Source organism: Pristiophorus japonicus, unplaced genomic scaffold (assembly GCF_044704955.1).
Source record: "Pristiophorus japonicus isolate sPriJap1 unplaced genomic scaffold, sPriJap1.hap1 HAP1_SCAFFOLD_217, whole genome shotgun sequence".
Lineage (NCBI taxonomy): Eukaryota > Metazoa > Chordata > Chondrichthyes > Pristiophoridae > Pristiophorus > Pristiophorus japonicus.
This window is the reverse complement of record NW_027251876.1, coordinates 237,600-258,727: the sequence shown is the minus strand read 5'-3', so window position 1 is coordinate 258,727 and position 21,128 is coordinate 237,600. Positions and strand designations below refer to the sequence as shown.

The window sequence follows — 21,128 nt, the reverse complement described above, 5'->3', positions numbered from 1 at the left end:
TATCCCACCCAGTCTAAGCCCAACTTCCTGCTCACTGCCCATCTCCGTTAATATCCCAACCTCTAATGCCAACCGGCTCACTGCCCATTACGGTTAATATCCCACCCAGTCTAATCCCAACCTCCTGCTCACTGTCCATTACCGTTAATATCCCACCCAGTCTAATCCCAACCTCCTGCTCACTGCCCATTCCTGTTAATATCCCACCCAGTCTAATCCCAAACTGGCCACCGCCCATTACTGTTAATATCCCACCCAGTCTAATCCCAACCTCCTGCTCACTGCCCATTACTGTTAATATCCCAGCCAGTCGAATCCCAACCTCCTGCTCACTGCCCATTCCTGTTGATATCCCAGCCAGTCTAATGCCAACCTCCTGCTCACTGTCCATTACTGTAAATATCCCACCCAGTCTTGTTAATTCCTGGATTCTTTTACTTCAATCTGGTTCAGTAAAATTACTGAGTCGAATACCTCTTGTGCTTTGAACAAAGCAGTCTTTATTACCGGCCAGTAAGACCTATCAGACAGAAGATATACTCTCTGGATAGAGCGTACACACTCCCTACGGATAGGTGAAGTTACATCGTAAAGCGTTAACAGTTATACAGTTTTGAAATCAGATAACAAAATACAAATGGATTGACAGTCTAACTCAGACACTCATTAGTCAATCTATATGAGATGTTCTTCTTGAAAGCTCAAGTATTGCCTCCAAATGTTTCAATCTAATGGTGTGACTATTTATTTACTGAGACCTTGCAATTCTGCAGATGTATTTCATGTTACAATTATATATTATTGGCAGGATTAGTGACTTGAAACCTTGAGACAGACTGTTAGCTAAGCTGATGTTGCACTATTTGCAATCTGACATTCTCCCAGCTATTCTCCCATGGCTTATACATTTTCATATATCCCGTTTACTTTACTGTCCTTAATTCCATATATTCCGTTCAGATATCCACATCCCCCCTTTTATCATTCTATGATAACATTTAGGATCATTCTATGAGTATTGCATTGTTGAGTAGTTCTCTAGTTTGTTGGATCATAACCCGGGAACCCTTGACCACAAGAGGGTCTGCTAACCTTGTCATTGCTTTACAGCAGAGGTTAAGGCAACCAACAATCAAACAGCAGGTAATTATTATGATGAGAACAATTGCGCCATGTATTAGATAGGATCTCCAAGATCCACCCAGAAACCAATCAAACCTGCTAAGTTCTTTTGCTGGTGTGGATAACTTTTTCACCTCCCTCCTTATGTGATCGGCAAGGTGGGTTATGTTTTCTGAACTATCAGGAATGTAAGTGCAACATTCAGATCCTATCAGGGCACACGTTCCCCCTTTCTCAGCTAACAGGTAATCGAGGGCCATTCGGTTTTGTAATGCTACGGTCCTTATCGCTACCATTTCAGCTGTGATGCCCTCCAGAGCCTCAGCAGTGCGGTTAGCTACCTGTTCCAATATCGTTTCTTTGAATCCATCTAACAGTCTCAGTTAGGGTCAGGGGAACGGTGCGCAAAGGAATTCCCCCTTTGGAATGTATAGGGATATGTGAACACACCCAGCATCTAGTGAAGTGCCCTTTTTCCGCATAAACGTAAGACATAAACAAAAAGGTGTTTACATGGAGCTCTCGCCTTTGTCTTCCTTCCCGTGCACCAAAACTGTCATATATCAACACTATTATGCAGACAGTAGCATACAGACACAGTCTCATCTTATAAATAGTCCCATTATTTAGCTGATAAAAAGAGTTCTGTTTTCACGTTTCCCTTGTCTGACAGGTAAGAGTTCAAACTGATCCTCCTTCAACTGCCTTGTTCAGCTATAGGGAGGAGGAGATCTGGAACAGAAACAGGAATTAGACTAACCAGCAAAATTTGTTTAAATGGTGATGAGCTTGCAGTGGTGCAGGTGAACCCAGGCACTTTTCCCCTCAACCTTGGCTGCAGTGGGGGTAGTGAGTGACACCTAAAAAGGCCCCTCCTATTGTGGCTCTAATCCCTTCCGAATCCATACTTCCCTGGTGCCACGAGGGACAATTCGGGTAAAACTGGGAGGTCGAGGTGAGCATCTTGAACCTGGTTGTGAACTAGTCGCAGAGCCTGAGTCAGAGAAAGAACATAGGTGGTCATCAGTCTAGCTGAGATCTCATATCTAGGAACAATTTCCCTCATTAACACCTTAACAACAGTCTGAGTCTTATCGTCCAGGTTAGGGTAGGCTTCAATCCATCTGCTAAACACATCTACTATTACTAACACATATCTGTAACACTGAACTTTTTGCAACTCAATGTAGTCCAACTGAAATATCTCAAAGGGACCTTCGGGTAGGGGCGTTTTACCCCAATCACAGGGGACTCCCTTCCCTGGAATATGTTGCTGGCCAACCAGGCAACGACTACTGATGTTCTGGGTGAGCGCCTGGAGTTTAGGGTGCCACCAAGTAGCCAAAAGCGTATCACTTGTTGCCCTTGCTCCACAATGAGTAGCAAAATGCAGACATTCTATAACCCATGAAGCCAACTCGTCAGACATGCAAGTCTGTTCCGCGGGAGTGGTCCAGAGTTTAGAAACATTGTCATAAGTACATGCATAATATTTCCACAACAGTTTATCTTTTTCAGGAGCGTCCCCCTGTGCTTTTATAACATCTTGGATGGTTGGCATTGGTTTTTCCGAGGCTAACTTATCCTTCGCAGGATTTTTAGTCTGACTCATAATTTTGGGCACTACCATCTGTTGGTCATGAGAGGCCTGTTTGGCCTCTTGGTACAATGGCAATGCGTTTGGGGAACATGAGGGCTTGCAACAAATCAGATACTAGCTGTTTCTGAGATATCTCATTCCCCTGTGAGGTTAGGAATCCCCTATTTTTCCATAATTGTCCGAAATCATGCGCCACCCCAAAGGCATACCTAGAGTCGGTATAGATATTGACTTTGAGATCGTTGGCCAAGATACAGGCTTGGGTGAGGGCGAATAGTTCAGCTTGTTGAGCAGAATAGGCGGTTTCAAAGCAGCAGATTCCAAGACCTGATTCTCCTGGTTTACTATGGCGTATCCTGAGATTCGTGTATCTTCTGGATTAATAGAAGTACTTCCGTCAACAAACATAAACAATCATGACTGGGTTCTTCCTCATCTTGGGGTGGCTCAGTAAGAATACAGTCTGGATCTTCCATCAACTAAATCTTCCCTGACTGATGTGGCCTCTTAAATTAAAGATAAGCAATCATGACTGGGTTCTTCCTCATCTTGGGGTGGCTCAGTAAGAAAACAGGCCGGATTAATTGCAGTACAGTGCCGAAAAGTCAGTTTAGGATTGCCTGTGATTTCAGTGGGTTCTGTCGGATAGAGGGCCAGTCCACATTGCCCTGCACTGGGATCTCAATTAATGGGAGTATAACCCACTTGGGAGGGGTCCTCTGCCCACACATGAGGATCCACATAGTCAGGTCTGTCCGAGCCAGTATGATGCCATAGAGTTGTTAATACTTTCTCGGGGTCCCCATTAAATTGGACTGTTCGGCCATGTTTTATTTGCACATCCCGGCTGGTAGGGTCAGCCTCATCTATGGCCTTGCGTACCATAACTCCCAAATCCTTAGCATGGTGAGGGGCTAATACTTCACGAGCAATATGCGGTGCCATTGTTAGGGGCTGTTTCCACAGATTCTTATCCACTTCCACAAAATCTGCCTCTCTTTCCAGTCCAGTCACTCTAGCCCTTAATAGAATTCCCTTCACTTCCCCTTCGTGATCCTGATAAAAGTTCTGCAGGTCCTGATTCTTTCCACTGGGATCGTATGCTAGGGTCACGTGACAGGGTGCCTGCGGCAGGTCCAGAGACCACCACTGAGGGGTTCTAGTGGTATAATACTGCCGCTTAAGGGTTTCCTGTTTTACAATAATCCCATTATCTCCACACTCCAAATGCAGCTGGAATTTGCAAAGGAGGTCTCTAGCCATCAAGTTACAGTCCAGATTGGTTGTGATAACAACTCGATGTTCCACCGATTCTTCCTGGTAACCCATTTAAACCGGTTCTGACACTGGGAATGTCGAGATTTGTCCCAGGAATCCTGAAAGTTCCTGTGTTTCAGTAGAAGCAGGGAGTTTAAGCTTTGATTGTACAGAAGACATGAAGGCTCCCGTATCTATCAAAAAGGGTTGCCACTCATTCAGAATGGGTTCGTCGTCCGGGGAGGATCCCTGCACAATCAAGCTGCGTAGTCAATCGGGGGACAATTGACCAAAGGGGTTGTTCTGGGAGAAGTTAGTGTAAGATCTTCCTCTCCCCCCTTGCCCCCCTCCTCTTCCTTTTCCATGCTGACGGTAGGGGCAATTTTTATTCCAATGTCCTTCCTGCCCACAATTAAAACAGTCAATTCCTCTTACCCAGTCCCGGCCTCTTCCCATACCATGCCGGGGACAATAGGGAGGTTTATTAGCAGGGCTCGGGCCGTTTGGTTGTTTAGTATAACCGTATCCTTGCTTATCCATCCAATCCTGTATGCAACACTGCGGTTCTATTGATCCTTCCTCCCGAGATGGCTCTTCCTTTCTAGTCACGTATTCAGTCTTGACCCGGGTTGGGGGCGCACCTCCCCCCTCCCCTTTCTTTTTCTGCCAATAATATTTAACTGCCCTTTCCATCTGTCCGGATAGCGTGAGCAATCAAATAGTTGTTTGAAGATCACAGACATCTATAGAGAGGTGGTCTGCAGCTTGTTGTGCATCAGGGTTTGGCATTGGTCTGACAGGGAATTGGTGTCGGGACTTTGGGATCTTGGAAATCATTTCCAGGCCGGAGGATGTTTCAGAGCTGTCTGACTGCTTGACAGTTCTGCGTCTCGATCGGCGGGGGTGTTTGCTATGTCTTTCACAACTTGGACTGGTAGGTTGACTAGAAGATTTACGGGACTGTTTGTGATGTTGAGATATAGTTCTGCCCTTTCGAGTGTGAGATCTGGTTCTTTCGGCTGTATTGCTTGTAAACTGGGGATCCGAATCGCTATCAGAGGATGAGGAGTCAGTTTGGGTTTGTTGCTTTGGTGATATGTGGTTGTTCCTAACTCTTTTTACCGGAGTGTTAGGTGGAGGGTGTTGGGAAGAGGACTGGAGCAAGAGGCCAGGGGGTGCGGGAGGCGCCGTTGGGCGCTGAGTCAGTGGCCACTCATCAATTTCATCATCAGCCTCGGTTAACACAAAGCCAGCCATTTTAACTTGTAGTTGATCAATACCTTTCTCAGAGGTCCCAGAGGATCTCTTAGCAAGTTTCTCGTGCGCACATTCATTCTTTTTTTTAAAGACGTCTACAGTTTTAACATGTGTTCCCTCTGTCAATGCAAGTCCTAATTTAATAGCATTGTTTGCCAACTCGATAGAAGTGATGCATCTTTTAATTTCTGACAATAATGTCGCCAGGTTGCAATTAAATGTTTTTATCCCCTTTTCCTCGTCCCCTTCTCCAAATTAATCCCTGTGCTTTTTTTTTACCTCTACGCTTCTAGCGTCACTTAGAGGCCACTGGTCATCCCCTAATAATTTGTTCAGGGCTCCTGATAATTTTCTAAAGTCTTCAGCTCTTTCAGGGAATTCCTCACATAGCTTTTGTAGCGGACTATCCGCATCCGTGGTTTTATCTAACTGATTACCCATTTTCACACTGCCCCTCGTATTACTGTGTCGCTACGCGTTCGTGTCGTCGTGCAATTTAAACAAACTTACAAATAGACACAGACTTTACAGAACTAACACGGACTTTAACTAACTCCAAATCTAACACTTACCCGCATCGCCGCACGGTCCGCGTCGCCGCGCGATCTCAATACTAAACTACCACGTCGCCTCGCAGTTCACGTCGCCGCGCAATCCGCGTTGCCTCGCAGTTCACGTCGCCGCGCAATCCGCGTCGACCCGTGGCTCGCGTCGCCGCGCGAGTTAAGATACTTTAACTTTACTTCAAACACTTACCCGCATCGCCGCACGGTCCGCATAGCCGCACGATCTACAAAATTACCCGCATCGCCGCACGGTCCGCATAGCCGCACGATCTTAAAACTAAACTTAAAACTCTAAACACTTTAAGACTTACAGACTTACTGCCATTCGCACTGACTTTCGCGATTCGCGTTGCTGCGCCTCTGCGTCATTACGCGTCGGCGTCACTGCGCGTCGACGTCACTGCGCGTTCGCTTCGGCCCTTCTCTCTCTCGGCCGCGCGTTCGCGTCGGCCCTACCTTCCGAGTTGCTGCGGGGTTTTTTTTTAAATTCAATCAGAGCCTAGACGGGCCAAGTGATATTCAAGGTCCCTTCGTCGTACCTGAGTTGAACACCTATCCTCTATTTAAATCCCCATTTTATTCCCTGTGAGCCTAATTTTCTAATTTTGATTTCTTATGAGCCTCAATTAATTTCTTTTAGTCTCCAAATTTCCCGATCCTTTCGCGTTACTGCGCAGTTTAAATTCAATCAGTCAATGAAAGCCCTAATTTAATGGAGTTTTTCTGCCAATTGGACAGGAGTGATTTTATATTTTTCATAATTTAAAATCTCAGAACATTTTTTTTTTCTTTCGGCACCTATTTAGTACGTTACTTTTTTTTTATAACTAGAGAGAAGTCTGGCACGTAGGCTGTGGACTGCTTTTCGTTATCTCAATTGTTCCAGCCTCAAGGTCGTGTTATTTAATATAATTTTTTTTAAATCCTTTTGAATCCATCTCAGTTGTTTTGCTGTGCCTTCTCTGAATGTTTTCTTTCAACAAGTTTTTCTTTTTTTTTAAACCACCGGGACCATGTAATTTTTTCTCTTTTTAACAAATCTATCCTTTGGGCATTTCCTGGCTCCGCAACTTATCATCCGAATATACGTAATTCAATAAGGTTCACACTCTTAAACTTCCCACATACAGGACAACACTACGAAGGGTTAAAACAAACTTTCATTCTGTTTGAGATAAAACAAACCACAACTCCCCGGCTTTTTTTTTTACAGTAAAAGTCACAGAAGCATTTCTCATTTAAACAGAAATTCATAAGTCTCTTTTCTTTCCTATCAATTTTTTTTGGATCCATGATTGATCATCTATCCCTATCTAGCTCTAACTATCTTTCCAAGTCGCCGCTTGGTTTGCATCATCGCACAATTTCCCTATCTCTATCCCTATTCTAAGTTTGAAAGGTATTCACCAGATTGTCCTGGATCTCGTTCAGACACTACCTGAGAACCAGCGAGTGGCTAAACTTTCCTCAGACTTTTGAAACCGGGGGAAACTGGAGCAGTATTGAAATTATACTCACTCCAGTGGCCATTTTCCCCTCGTCTCGTCCAAGGCTAGTCTGGCTCTTAATTCGCAAGTTTTCGGCAGTCGTCCGTTGAGATCCCACTTCTGACACCAAATGTTAATTCCTGGATTCTTTTACTTCAATCTGGTTCAGTAAAATTACTGAGTCGAATACCTCTTGTGCTTTGAACAAAGCAGTCTTTATTACCGGCCAGTAAGACCTATCAGACAGAAGATATACTCTCTGGATAGAGCGTACACACTCCCTACGGATAGGTGAAGTTACATCGTAAAGCGTTAACAGTTATACAGTTTTGAAATCAGATAACAAAATACAAATGGATTGACAGTCTAACTCAGTCACTCATTAGTCAATCTATATGAGATGTTCTTCTTGAAAGCTTAAGTATTGCCTCCAAATGTTTCAATCTAATGGTGTGACTATTTATTTACTGAGACCTTGCAATTCTGCAGATGTATTTCATGTTACAATTATATATTATTGGCAGGATTAGTGACTTGAAACCTTGAGACAGACTGTTAGCTAAGCTGATGTTGCACTATTTGCAATCTGACATTCTCCCAGCTATTCTCCCATGGCTTATACATTTTCATATATCCCGTTTACTTTACTGTCCTTAATTCCATATATTCCGTTCAGATATCCACAGTCTTATCGCAACCTGCTGCTCACTGCCCATTACTGTTAATATCTCACCCAGTCTAATCCCAAGCTCCTGCACACTGTCCATTACTGTTAATATCCCACCCAGTCTAATCCCAACCTCCTGCTCACTGCTCATTCCTATTAATATCTCACCCAGTCTAATCCCAACGTCCTGCTCACTGTCCATTACTGTTAATATCCCACCCAATCAAATCCGAACCTCCTGCTCACTGTCCATTACTGTAAATATCCCACCCAGTCTTATCGCAACCTGCTGCTCACTGCCCATTACCGTTGATATCCCACCCAGTCGAAGCCCAACTTCCTGCTCACTACCCATCACCGGTAATATCCCACCCTCTAATGCCAACCTGCTCACTGCCCATGACTGTTAATATCCCACGCTTTCTAGTCCCAACCTCCTGCTCACTGCCCATTCTTGTAAATATCCCACCCAGTCAAATCCCAACCTCCTGCTCACTGTCCATTACTGTTAATATCCCACCCAATCTAATCACAACCTCCTGCTCACGACCATTACCGTAAATATCCCACCCAATCTAATCCCAACCTCCTGCTCACTGTCCATTTCCGTTAATATCTCACCCAGTCAAATCGCAAACTCCTGCTCACTGTCCATTACTGTTAATATCCCACCCAGTCTAATCCCAACCTCCTGCTCGCTGTCCATTACCGTCAATATCCCACCCAGTCTAATCCCAACCTCCTGCTCACTGTCCATTACTGTTATTATCCCACCCAGTCTAATTCCAACCTCCTGCTCATTGTCCATTAATGTTAATATCCCACCCAGTCTAATCCCAAATCCTGCTCACTGCCCATTACCGTTAATATCCCGTCCAGTCTAATCCCAACCTCCTGCTCACTGCCCATTACTTTCAATATCCCACCCAGTCCAATCCCAACCTCCTGCTAACTGTCCATTACTGTTAATGTCCCACCCAGTCTAATCCCAACCTCCTGCTCACTGTCCATTACCGTTAATATCCCACCCAGTCTAATTCCAACCTCCTGCTCAAAGTCCATTACCGTCAATATCCCACCCAGTCTAATCCCAACCTCCTGCTCACTGTTCATTACTGTTAATATCCCACCCAGTCTAATCCCAACCTCCTGCTCAAAACCCATTACTCTTAATATCCCACCCTGTCTCATCCCAACCTCCTGCTCACTGCCCATTACTGTTAATATCCCACCCAGTCTAATCCTAACCTCCTGCTCACTGCCCATGACTGTCAATATTCCACCCAGTCTAATCACAAACTCCTGCTCACTGTCCATTACTGTTAATATCCCACCCAGTCTAATCCCAACCTCCTGCTCACTGCTCATTCCTGTTAATATCTCACCCACTCTAATCCCAACGTCCTGCTCACTGTCCATTACTGTTAATATCCCACCCAGTCTTATCGCAACCTGCTGCTCACTGCCCATTACCGTTGATATCCCACCCAGTCGAAGCCCAACTTCCTGCTCACTGTCCATTACTGTTAATATCCCACCCAGTCTAATCCCAACCTCCTGCTCACTGCTCATTCCTATTAATATCTCACCCAGTCTAATCCCAACGTCCTGCTCACTGTCCATTCCTGTTAATATCCCACCCAGTCTAATCGCAACCTCTTGCTCACTGTCCATCACTGTTAATATCCCACTCACTCTAATCGCAACCTCCTGCTCACTGTGCATTACCGTTAATATCCCACTCACTCTAATCCCAACCTCCTGCTCACTGTCCATTTCCGTTAATATCTCACCCAGTCAAATCCCAAACTCCAGCTCATTGTCCATTACTATTAATATCCCTCCCAGTCTAACCCCAATCTCCTGCTTACTGTCCATTACCGTTAATATCCCACCCAGTCTATTCCCAACCTCCTGCTCACTGCCCATTACTGTAAATATCAAACCCAGTCTTATCGCAACTTGCTGCTCACTGCCCATTACCGTTGATATCCCACTCAGTCTTAGCCCAACTTCCTGCTCACTACCCATCACCGTTAATATCCCAACCAGTCTAATCCCAACCTGCTCACTGCCCATTACTGTGAATATCCCACCCAGTCGAATGCCAACCTCCTGCTCACTGTCCATTACTGTTAATATCCCACCCAGTCTAATCCCAACATCCTGCTTACTGTCCATTACTGTAAATATCCCACCCTAGTCTAATCCCAATCTCCAGCTCACTGCCCATTACTTTCAATATCCCACCCAGTCTAATCCCAACCTCCTGCTCACTGTCCATTACCATTAATATCCCACCCAGTCTAATCCCAACCTCCTACTCACTGTTCATCACTGTTAATATCCCACCAAGTCTAATACCAACCTCCTGCTCACTGTCCATTACTATTAATATCCCACCCTGTCTAATCCCAACCTCCTGCTCACTGTCCATTACCGTCAATATCCCACCCAGTCAAATCCCAACCTCCTGCTCACTGCCCATTACTGTAAATAACCCACCCAGTCTAATCCCAATCTCCTGCTCACTGCCCATTACTTTCAATATCCCACCCAGTGTAATCCCAACCTCCTGCTCACTGTCCATTACTGTTAATATCCCACCCAGTCTAATCTCAACCTCCTGCTCACTGTCCATTACTATTAATATCCCACCCTGTCTAATCCCAACCTCCTGCTCACTGTCCATTACCGTCAATATCCCACCCAGTCAAATCCCAACCTCCTGCTCACTGCCCATTACTGTAAATAACCCACCCAGTCTAATCCCAATCTCCTGCTCACTGCCCATTACCCTCAATATCCCACCCAGTCTAATCCCAACCTCCTGCTCACTACCATTACTGTAAATATCCCACCCAATCTAATCCCAACCTCCTGCTCATTGTCCATTTAGGTTAATATCTCACCCAGTCAAATCCCAATCTCATGCTCACTGTCCATTACTGTTAATATCCCACCCAGTCTAATCCCAACCTCCTGCTCACTGTCCATTACCGTTAATATCCCATCCAGTCTAATCCCAACCTCCTGCTCACTGTCCATTACCGTCAATATCCCACCCAGTCAAATCCCAACCTCCTGCTCACTGTCCATTACTGTTAATATCCCACCCAGTATAAACCCAACCTCCTGCTCACTACCCATTACTGTTAATATCCCACCCTGTCTCATCCCAACCTCCTGCTCACTGCCCATTACTGTTAATATCCCACCCAGTCTAATCCCAACCTCCTGCTCACCGCCCATTACTGTTAATATCCCACCCAGTCTAACCCCCACCTCCTGCTCACTGTCAATTATTGTTAATATCCCACCCAGTCTAATCCCAAACTCCTGCTCATTGTCCATTACTGTTAATATCCCACCCAATCTAATCCAAACCTCCTGCTCACTGCTCATTCCTATTAATATCTCACCCAGTCTAATCCCAACGTCCTGCTCACTGCCCATTACCGTTAATATCCCACCCAGTCGAATCCCAACCTCCTGCTCACTGCCCATTCCCGTTAATATCCCACCGAATCTGATTCCAACATCCTGCCCTCGACCCATTACCGTTAATATCCCACCCAGTCAAATCCCAACCTCCTGCTCACTGCCCATTACTGTAAATATCCCACCCAGTCTAATCCCAACCTCCTGCTCACTGCCCATTACCGTTAATATCCCCCCAGTCTAAGCCCAACTGCCTGCTCACTACCCATCACCGTTAATATCCCACCCTCTATTCCCAACCTGCTCACTGCCCATTACGGTTAATAGCCCACCCTTTCTAATCCCAACCTCCTGCTCACTGCCCATGACTGTTAATATCCCACCCAGTCAAATCCCAACCGCCTGCTCACTGCCCATTACTATTAATATCCCACCCAGTCGAATCCCAACCTCCTGCTCACTGCCCATTACTGTTAATATCCCACCCAGTCTAACCCCCACTTCCTGCTCACTGTCAATTCCTGTTAATATCCCACCCAGTCTAATCCCAAATTCCTGCTCATTGTCCATTACTGTTAATATCCCACCCAGTCTAATCCCAACCTCCTGCTCACTGTCCATTACTGTTAATATCCCACCCAGTATAAACCCAACCTCCTGCTCACTACCCATTACTGTTAATATCCCACCCTGTCTCATCCCAACCTCCTGCTCACTCCCCATTACTGTTAATATCCCACCCAGTCTAATCCCAACCTCCTGCTCATTGTCCATTACTGTTAATATCCCATCCAATCTAATCCCAACCTCCTGCTCACTGCCCATTACCGTTAATATCCCACCCTCTAATCCCAACCTGCTCACTGCCCATTACTGTTAATATCGCACGCTTTCTAATCCCAACCTCCTGCTCACTGCCCATTACTGTAAATATCCTACCCAGTCTAATCCCAACCACCTGCTCACTGCCCATTACTGTTAATATCCCACCCAGTCTAATCCCAACCTACTCACTGCCCATTACTGTTAATATCCCACACAGTCGAATGCCAACCTCCTGCTCACTGTCCATTACTGTTAATATCCCACCCAGTCTAATCCCAACCTCCTGTTCACTGTCCATTACTGTAAATATCCCACCCAGTCTCATCCCAACCTCCTGCTCACTGTCCATTACTGTAAATATCCCACCCAGTCTAATCCCAACCTCCTGCTCACTGTCCATTACTGTTAATATCCCACCCAGTCTAATCCCAACCTCTTGCTCACTGTCCATTACTGTTAATATCCCACCCAGTCGAATCCCAACCTCCTGCTCACTGTCTATTACCGTTAATTTCCCACCCAGTCTAATCCCAACCTCCTGCTCACTGTCCATTACCGTCAATATCCCACCCACTCTAATCTCAACCGCCTGCTCACTGCCCATTCCAGTTAATATCCCACCAAGTCTAATCCCAAACTGGTCACTGCCCATTACTGTTAATATCCCACCCAGTCGAATGCCAACCTCCTGCTCACTGTCCATTACTGTTAATATCCCACCCAGTCTAATCCCAACCTCCTGCTCACTGTCCATTACTGTTAATATCCCACCCAGTCTAATCCCAACCTCCTGCTCACTGTCCATTACTATTAATATCCCACCCAGTCTAATCCCAATCTCCTGCTCGCTGTCCATTACCGTCAATATCCCACCCAGTCTAATCCCAACCTCCTGCTCACTGTCCATTACTGTTATTATCCCACCCAGTCTAATCCCAACCTCCTGCTCACTGTCCATTACTGTTAATATCCCACCCAGTCTAATCCCAACCTCCTGCTCACTGTCCATTACCGTTAATATACCACCCAGTCTATTCCCAACCTCCTGCTCACTGTCCATTACCGTCAATATCCCACCCAGTCTAATCCCGACCTCCTGCTCACTACCCATTCCTGTTAATATCCCACCCTGTCTCATCCCAACCTCCTGCTCACTGCCCATTACTGTTAATATCTCACCCAGTCTAATCCCAACCTCCTGCTCACTGCTCATTCCTATTAATATCTCACCCAGTCTAATCCCAACGTCCTGCTCACTGTCCATAACTGTTAATATCCCACCCAATCAAATCCGAAACTCCTGCTCACTGTCCATTACTGTTAATATCCCATCCAGTCTAATCCCAAACTCCTGCCCACTGCCCATTACCGTTAATATCCCACCCAGTCTATTCCCAACCTCCTGCTCACTGCCCATTACTGTAAATATCCCACCCAGTCTTATCCCAACCTGCTGCTCACTGCCCATTACCGTTGATATCCCACCCAGTCTAAGCCCAACTCCCTGCTCACTCCCCATCACCGTTAATATCTCACCCTCTAATCCCAACCTGCTCACTGCCCATTACTGTTAATATACCACCCAGTCTATTCCCAACCTCCTGCTCACTGTCCATTACCGTCAATATCCCACCCAGTCCAATCCCAACCTCCTGCTCACTACCCATTCCTGTTAATATCCCACCCTGTCTCATCCCAACCTCCTGCTCACTGCCCATTACTGTTAATATCCCACCCAGTCTAATCCCAACCTCCTGCTCACTGCCCATTACTGTTAATATCCCAGCCAGTCTAATGCCAACCTCCTGCTCACTGTCCATTACTATTAATATCCCACCCAGTCTAATCCCAATCTCCTGCTCGCTGTCCATTACCGTCAATATCCCACCCAATCAAATCCGAACCTCCTGCTCACTGTCCATTACTGTTAATATCCCATCCAGTCTAATCCCAAACTCCTGCCCACTACCCATTACCGTTAATATCCCACCCAGTCTATTCCCAACCTCCTGCTCACTGCCCATTACTGTAAATATCCCACCCAGTCTTATCGCAACCTGCTGCTCACTGCCCATTACCGTTGATGTCCCACCCAGTCTAATCCCAACCTGCTCACTGCCCATTGCGGTTAATAGCCCACCCTTTCTAATCCCAACCTCCTGCTCACTGCTCATTCCTATTAATATCTCACCCTGTCTAATCACAACCTCTTGCTCACTGTCCATCACTGTTAATATCCCACTCACTCTAATCGCAACCTCCTGCTCACTGTCCATTACCGTTAATATCCCACCCAGTCTAATCCCAACCTCCTGCTCGCTGTCCATTACTGTAAATTTCCCACCCAGTCTAATCCCAACGTCCTGCTCACTGTCCATTACTGTTAATATCCCACCCAGTCTAATCACAACCTCTTGCTCACTACCATTACTGTAAATATCCCACCCAATCTAATCCCAACCTCCTGCTCACTGTCCATTTCCGTTAATATCTCACCCAGTCAAATCCCAAACTCCAGCTCACTGTCCATTACTTTTAATATCCCTCCCAGTCTAATCCCAATCTCCTGCTTACTGTCCATTACCGTTAATATCCCACCCAGTCTAATCCCAACATCCTGCTCGCTGTCCATTACTGTAAATTTCCCACCCAGTCTAATCCCAACCTCCTGCTGACTGTCCATTACTGTTATTATCCCACCCAGTCTAATCCCAACCTCCTGCTCATTGTCCATTAATGTTAATATCCCACCCAGTCTATTCCCAACCTCCTGCTCACTGCCCATTACCGTTGATATCCCACCCAGTCTAAGCTCAACTTCCTGCTCACTACCCATCACCGTTAATATCCCACCCTCTAATCCCAACCTGCTCACTGCCCATTACTGTTAATATACCACCCGGTCTATTCCCAACCTCCTGCTCACTGTCCATTACCGTTAATATACCACCCAGTCTATTCCCAACCTCCTGCTCACTGTCCATTACCGTCAATATCCCACCCAGTCCAATCCCAACCTCCTGCTCACTACCCATTCCTGTTAATATCCCACCCTGTCGCATCCCAACCTCCTGCTCACTGCCCATTACTGTTAATATCCCACCCAGTCTAATCCCAACCTCCTGCTCACTGCCCATTACTGTTAATATCCCAGCCAGTCTAATGCCAACCTCCTGCTCACTGCTCATTCCTATTAATATCTCACCCAGTCTAATCCCAAACTCCTGCACACTTTCCATTACTGTTAATATCCCGCCCAGTCTAATCCCAACCTCCTGCTCACTGCTCATTCCTATTAATATCTCACCCAGTCTAATCCCAACGTCCTGCTCACTGTCCATAACTGTTAATTTCCCACCCAATCAAATCCGAACCTCCTGCACACTGTCCATTACTGTTAATATCCCATCCAGTCTAATCCCAAACTCCTGCCCACTGCCCATTACCGTTAATATCCCACCCAGTCTATTCCCAACCTCCTGCTCACTGCCCATTACTGTAAATATCCCACCCAGTCTTATCGCAACCTGCTGCTCACTGCCCATTACCGTTGATGTCCCACCCAGTCTAAGCCCAACTTCCTGCTCACTACCCATCACCGTTAATATCCCACCCTCTAATCCCAACCTGCTCACTGCCCATTACTGTTAATATCGCATGCTTTCTAATCCCAACCTCCTGCTCACTGCCCATTACTGTAAATATCCTACCCAGTCTAATCCCAACCTACTCACTGCCCATTACTGTAAATATCCCACACAGTCGAATGTTAACCTCCTGCTCACTGTCCATTACTGTTAATATCGCACCCAGTCTAATCCCAACCTCCTGTTCACTGTCCATGACTGTAAATATCCCACCCAGTCTCATCCCAACCTCCTGCTCACTGTCCATTACTGTAAATAGCCCACCCAGTCTAATCCCAACCTCCTGCTCACTGTCCATTACCGTCAATATCCCACCCAGTCTAATCTCAACCGCCTGCTCACTGCCCATTCCTGTTAATATCCCACCCAGTCTAATCCCAAAGTGGTCACTGCCCATTCCTGTTAATATCCCACCCAGTCGAATCCCAACCTCCTGCTCACTGTCCATTACTGTTAATATCCCACCCAGTCTAATCCCAACCTCCTGCTCACTGTCCATTACCGTCAATATCCCACCCAGTCCAATCCCAACCTCCTGCTCACTACCCATTCCTGTTAATATCCCACCCTGTCGCATCCCAACCTCCTGCTCACTGCCCATTACTGTTAATATCCCACCCAGTCGAATCCCAACCTCCTGCTCACTGTCCATTACTGTTAATATCCCACCCAGTCTAATCCCAACCTCCTGCTCACTGTCCATTACCGTCAATATCCCACCCAGTCCAATCCCAACCTCCTGCTCACTACCCATTCCTGTTAATATCCCACCCTGTCGCATCCCAACCTCCTGCTCACTGCCCATTACTGTTAATATCCCACCCAGTCGAATCCCAACCTCCTGCTCACTGCCCATTACTGTTAATATCCCAGCCAGTCTAATGCCAACCTCCTGCTCACTGCTCATTCCTATTAATATCTCACCCAGTCTAATCCCAAACTCCTGCACACTTTCCATTACTGTTAATATCCCACCCAGTCTAATCCCAACCTCCTGCTCACTGCTCATTCCTATTAATATCTCACCCAGTCTAATCCCAACGTCCTGCTCACTGTCCATAACTGTTAATTTCCCACCCAATCAAATCCGAACCTCCTGCTCACTGTCCATTACTGTTAATATCCCATCCAGTCTAATCCCAAACTCCTGCCCACTGCCCATTACCGTTAATATCCCACCCAGTCTATTCCCAACCTCCTGCTCACTGCCCATTACTGTAAATATCCCACCCAGTCTTATCGCAACCTGCTGCTCACTGCCCATTACCGTTGATGTCCCACCCAGTCTAAGCCCAACTTCCTGCTCACTACCCATCACCGTTAATATCCCACCCTCTAATCCCAACCTGCTCACTGCCCATTACTGTTAATATCACACGCTTTCTAATCCCAACCTCCTGCTCACTGCCCATTACTGTAAATATCCTACCCAGTCTAATCCCAACCACCTGCTCACTGCCCATTACTGTTAATATCCCACCCAGTCTAATCCCAACCTACTCACTGCCCATTACTGTAAATATCCCACACAGTCGAATGTTAACCTCCTGCTCACTGTCCATTACTGTTAATATCCCACCCAGTCTAATCCCAACCTCCTGTTCACTGTCCATGACTGTAAATATCCCACCCAGTCTCATCCCAACCTCCTGCTCACTGTCCATTACTGTAAATATCCCACCCAGTCTAATCCCAACCTCCTGCTCACTGTCCATTACCGTCAATATCCCACCCAGTCTAATCTCAACCGCCTGCTCACTGCCCATTCCTGTTAATATCCCGCCCAGTCTAATCCCAAAGTGGTCACTGCCCATTACTGTTAATATCCCACCCAGTCGAATCCCAACCTCCTGCTCACTGTCCATTACCGTCAATATCCCACCCAGTCTAATCCCAACCTTCTGCTCACTATCCATTCCTGTTAATATCCCACCCTGTCTCATCCCAACCTCCTGCTCACTGCCCATTACTGTTAATATCCCACTCAGTCTAATCCCAACCTGCTCACTGCCCATTACTGTTAATATACCACCCAGTCTATTCCCAACCTCCTGCTCACTGTCCATTACTGTTAATATCCCAGCCAGTCTAATGCCAACCTCCTGCTCACTTCTCATTCCTATTAATATCTCACCCAGTCTAATCCCAAACTCCTGCACACTTTCCATTACTGTTAATATCCCACCCAGTCTGATCCCAACCTCCTGCTCACTGCTCATTCCTATTAATATCTCACCCAGTCTAATCCCAACGTCCTGCTCACTGTCCATAACTGTTAATATCCCACCCAATCAAATCCGAACCTCATGCTCACTGTCCATTACTGTTAATATCCCATCCAGTCTATTCCCAACCTCCTGCTCACTGCCCATTACTGTAAATATCCCACCCAGTTTTATTACAACCTGCTGCTCACTGCCCATTACCGTTGATATCCCACCCAGTCTAAGCCCAACTTCCTGCTCACTACCCATCACCGTTAAAATCCCACCCTCTAATCCCAACCTGCTCAGTGCCCATTACTGTTACTATCGCACGCTTTCTAAACCCAACCTCCTGCTCACTGCCCATTACTGTAAATATCCTACCCAGTCTAATCCCAACCAACTGCTCACTGCCCTTTACTGTTAATATCTCACCCAGTCTAATCCCAACCTACTCACTGCCCATTACTGTTAATATCAGACACAGTCGAATGCCAACCTCCTGCTCAATGTCCATTACTGTTAATATCCCACCCAGTCTAATCCCAACCTCCTGTTCACTGTCCATTACTGTAAATATCCCACCCAGTCTAATCCCAACCTCCTGCTCACTGTCTATTACTGTTAATTTCCCACCCAGTCTAATCCCAACCTCCTGCTCACTGTCCATTACCGTCAATATCCCACCCAGTCTAATCTCAACCGCCTGCTCACTGCCCATTCCTGTTAATATCCCACCCAGTCTAATCCCAAACTGCTCACTGCCCATTACTGTTAATATCCCACCCAGTCGAATGCCAACCTCCTGCTCACTGTCCATTACTGTTAATATCCCACCCAGTCTAATCCCAACCTCCTGTTCACTGTCCATTACTGTAAATATCCCACCCAGTCTAATCCCAACCTCCTGCTCACTGCCCATTACTTTCAATATCCCACCCAGTCGAATCCCAACCTCCTGCTCACTGTCCATTGCTGTTAATATCCCACCCAGTCTAATCCCAACCTCCTGCTCACTCCCCATTCCTGTTAATACCCCACCCTGTCTCATCCCAACCTCCTGCTCACTGCCCATTACTGTTACTATCCCACCCAGTCTAATCCCAACCTCCTGCTCACTGCCCATTACTGTTAATATCCCAGCCAGTCTAATGCCAACCTCCTGCTCACTGCTCATTCCTATTAATATCTCACCCAGTCTAATCCCAAACTCCTGCACACTTTCCATTACTATTAATATCCCACCCAGTCTAATCCCAACCTCCTGCTCACTGCTCATTCCTATTAATATCTCACCCAGTCTAATCCCAACGTCCTGCTCACTGTCCATAACTGTTAATATCCCACCCAATCAAATCCGAACCTCCTCCTCACTGTCCATTACTGTTAATATCCCACGCTTTCTAGTCCCAACCTCCTGCTCACTGCCCATTCTTGTAAATATCTCACCCAGTCAAATCGCAAACTCCTGCTCACTGTCCATTACTGTTAATATCCCACCCAGTCTAATCCCAACCTCCTGCTCGCTGTCCATTATCGTCAATATCCCATCCAGTCTAATCCCAACCTCCTGCTCACTGTCCATTACTGTTATTATCCCACCCAGTCTAATTCCAACCTCCTGCTCATTGTCCATTAATGTTACTATCCCACCCAGTCTAATCCCAACCTCCTGCTCACTGCCCATTACTGTTAATATCCCAGCCAGTCTAATGCCAACCTCCTGCACACTGCTCATTCCTATTAATATCTCACCCAGTCTAATCCCAAACTCCTGCACACTTTCCATTACTGTTAATATCCCACCCAGTCTAATCCCAACCTCCTGCTCACTGCGCATTCCTATTAATATCTCACCCAGTCTAATCCCAACGTCCTGCTCACTGTCCATAACTGTTAATATCCCACCCAATCAAATCCGAACCTCCTGCTCACTGTCCATTACTGTTAATATCCCATCCAGTCTAATCCCAAACTCCTGCCCACTGCCCATTACTGTAAATATCCCACCCAGTCTTATTGCAACCTGCTGCTCACTGCCCATTACCGTTGATATCCCACCGAGTCGAAGCCCAACTTCCTGCTCACTACCCATCACCATTAATATCCCACCATCTAATGCCAACCTGCTCACTGCCCATTACTGTTAATATCCCACGCTTTCTAGTCCCAACCTCCTGCTCACTGCCCATTCTTGTAAATATCTCACCCAGTCAAATCGCAAACTCCTGCTCACTGTCCATTACTGTTAATATCCCACCCAGTCTAATCCCAACCTCCTGCTCGCTGTCCATTACCGTCAATATCCCACCCAGTCTAATCCCAACCTCCTGCTCACTGTCCATTACTGTTATTATCCCACCCAGTCTAATTCCAACCTTCTGCTCATTGTCCATTAATGTTAATATCCCACCCAGTCTAATCCCAAATCCTGCTCACTGCCCATTACCATTAATATCCCACCCAGTCTAATCCCAACCTCCTGCTCACTGCCCATTACTGTTACGATCCCACCCAGTCTAACCCCCACCTCCTGCTCACTGTCCATTACTGTTAATATCCCACACAGTCTAATCACAACCTCCTGCTCACTGTGCATCACTGTTAATATCCCACTCACTCTAATCGAAACCTCCTGCTCATTGCCCATTACCGTTAATATCCCACCCAGTCGAATCCCAACCTCCTGCTCACTGCCCATTCCCATTAATATCCCACCGAATCTGATCCCTACATCCTGCTCACTACCCATTACCGTTAATATCCCACCCAGTCAAATCCCAACCTCCTGCTCACTGCCCATTACTGTAAATATCCCACCCAGTCTAATCCCAACCTCCTGCTCACTGCACATTACCTTTAATATCCCCCCAGTCTAAGCCCAACTTCCTGCTCACAACCCATCACCGTTAATATCCCACCCTCTAATCCCAACCTGCTCACTGCCCATTACGGTTAATAGCCCACCCTTTCTAATCCCAACCTCCTGCTCACTGCTCATTCCTATTAATATCTCACCCAGTCTAATCACAACCTCTTGCTCACTGTCCATCAC

The 21,128-nt window shown here is 46.4% G+C and overlaps 1 long non-coding RNA gene across 2 annotated transcripts; it reads right to left on the bottom strand.

The window, feature by feature from the left end:
* Positions 1 to 477: 477 nt before the first annotated feature.
* Positions 478 to 7,968, bottom strand: LOC139245307 (uncharacterized). Of its 2 annotated transcripts, none has more exons than XR_011589957.1 (2): positions 6,114 to 7,968; positions 478 to 1,854 (listed from the first exon to the last, which is right to left on the bottom strand). It is a non-coding gene; the product is annotated as an uncharacterized lncRNA (long non-coding RNA). The 2 variants fall into 2 exon arrangements; XR_011589958.1 differs by lacking the exon at positions 6,114 to 7,968 and adding an exon at positions 5,809 to 5,986.
* Positions 7,969 to 21,128: the final 13,160 nt, after the last annotated feature.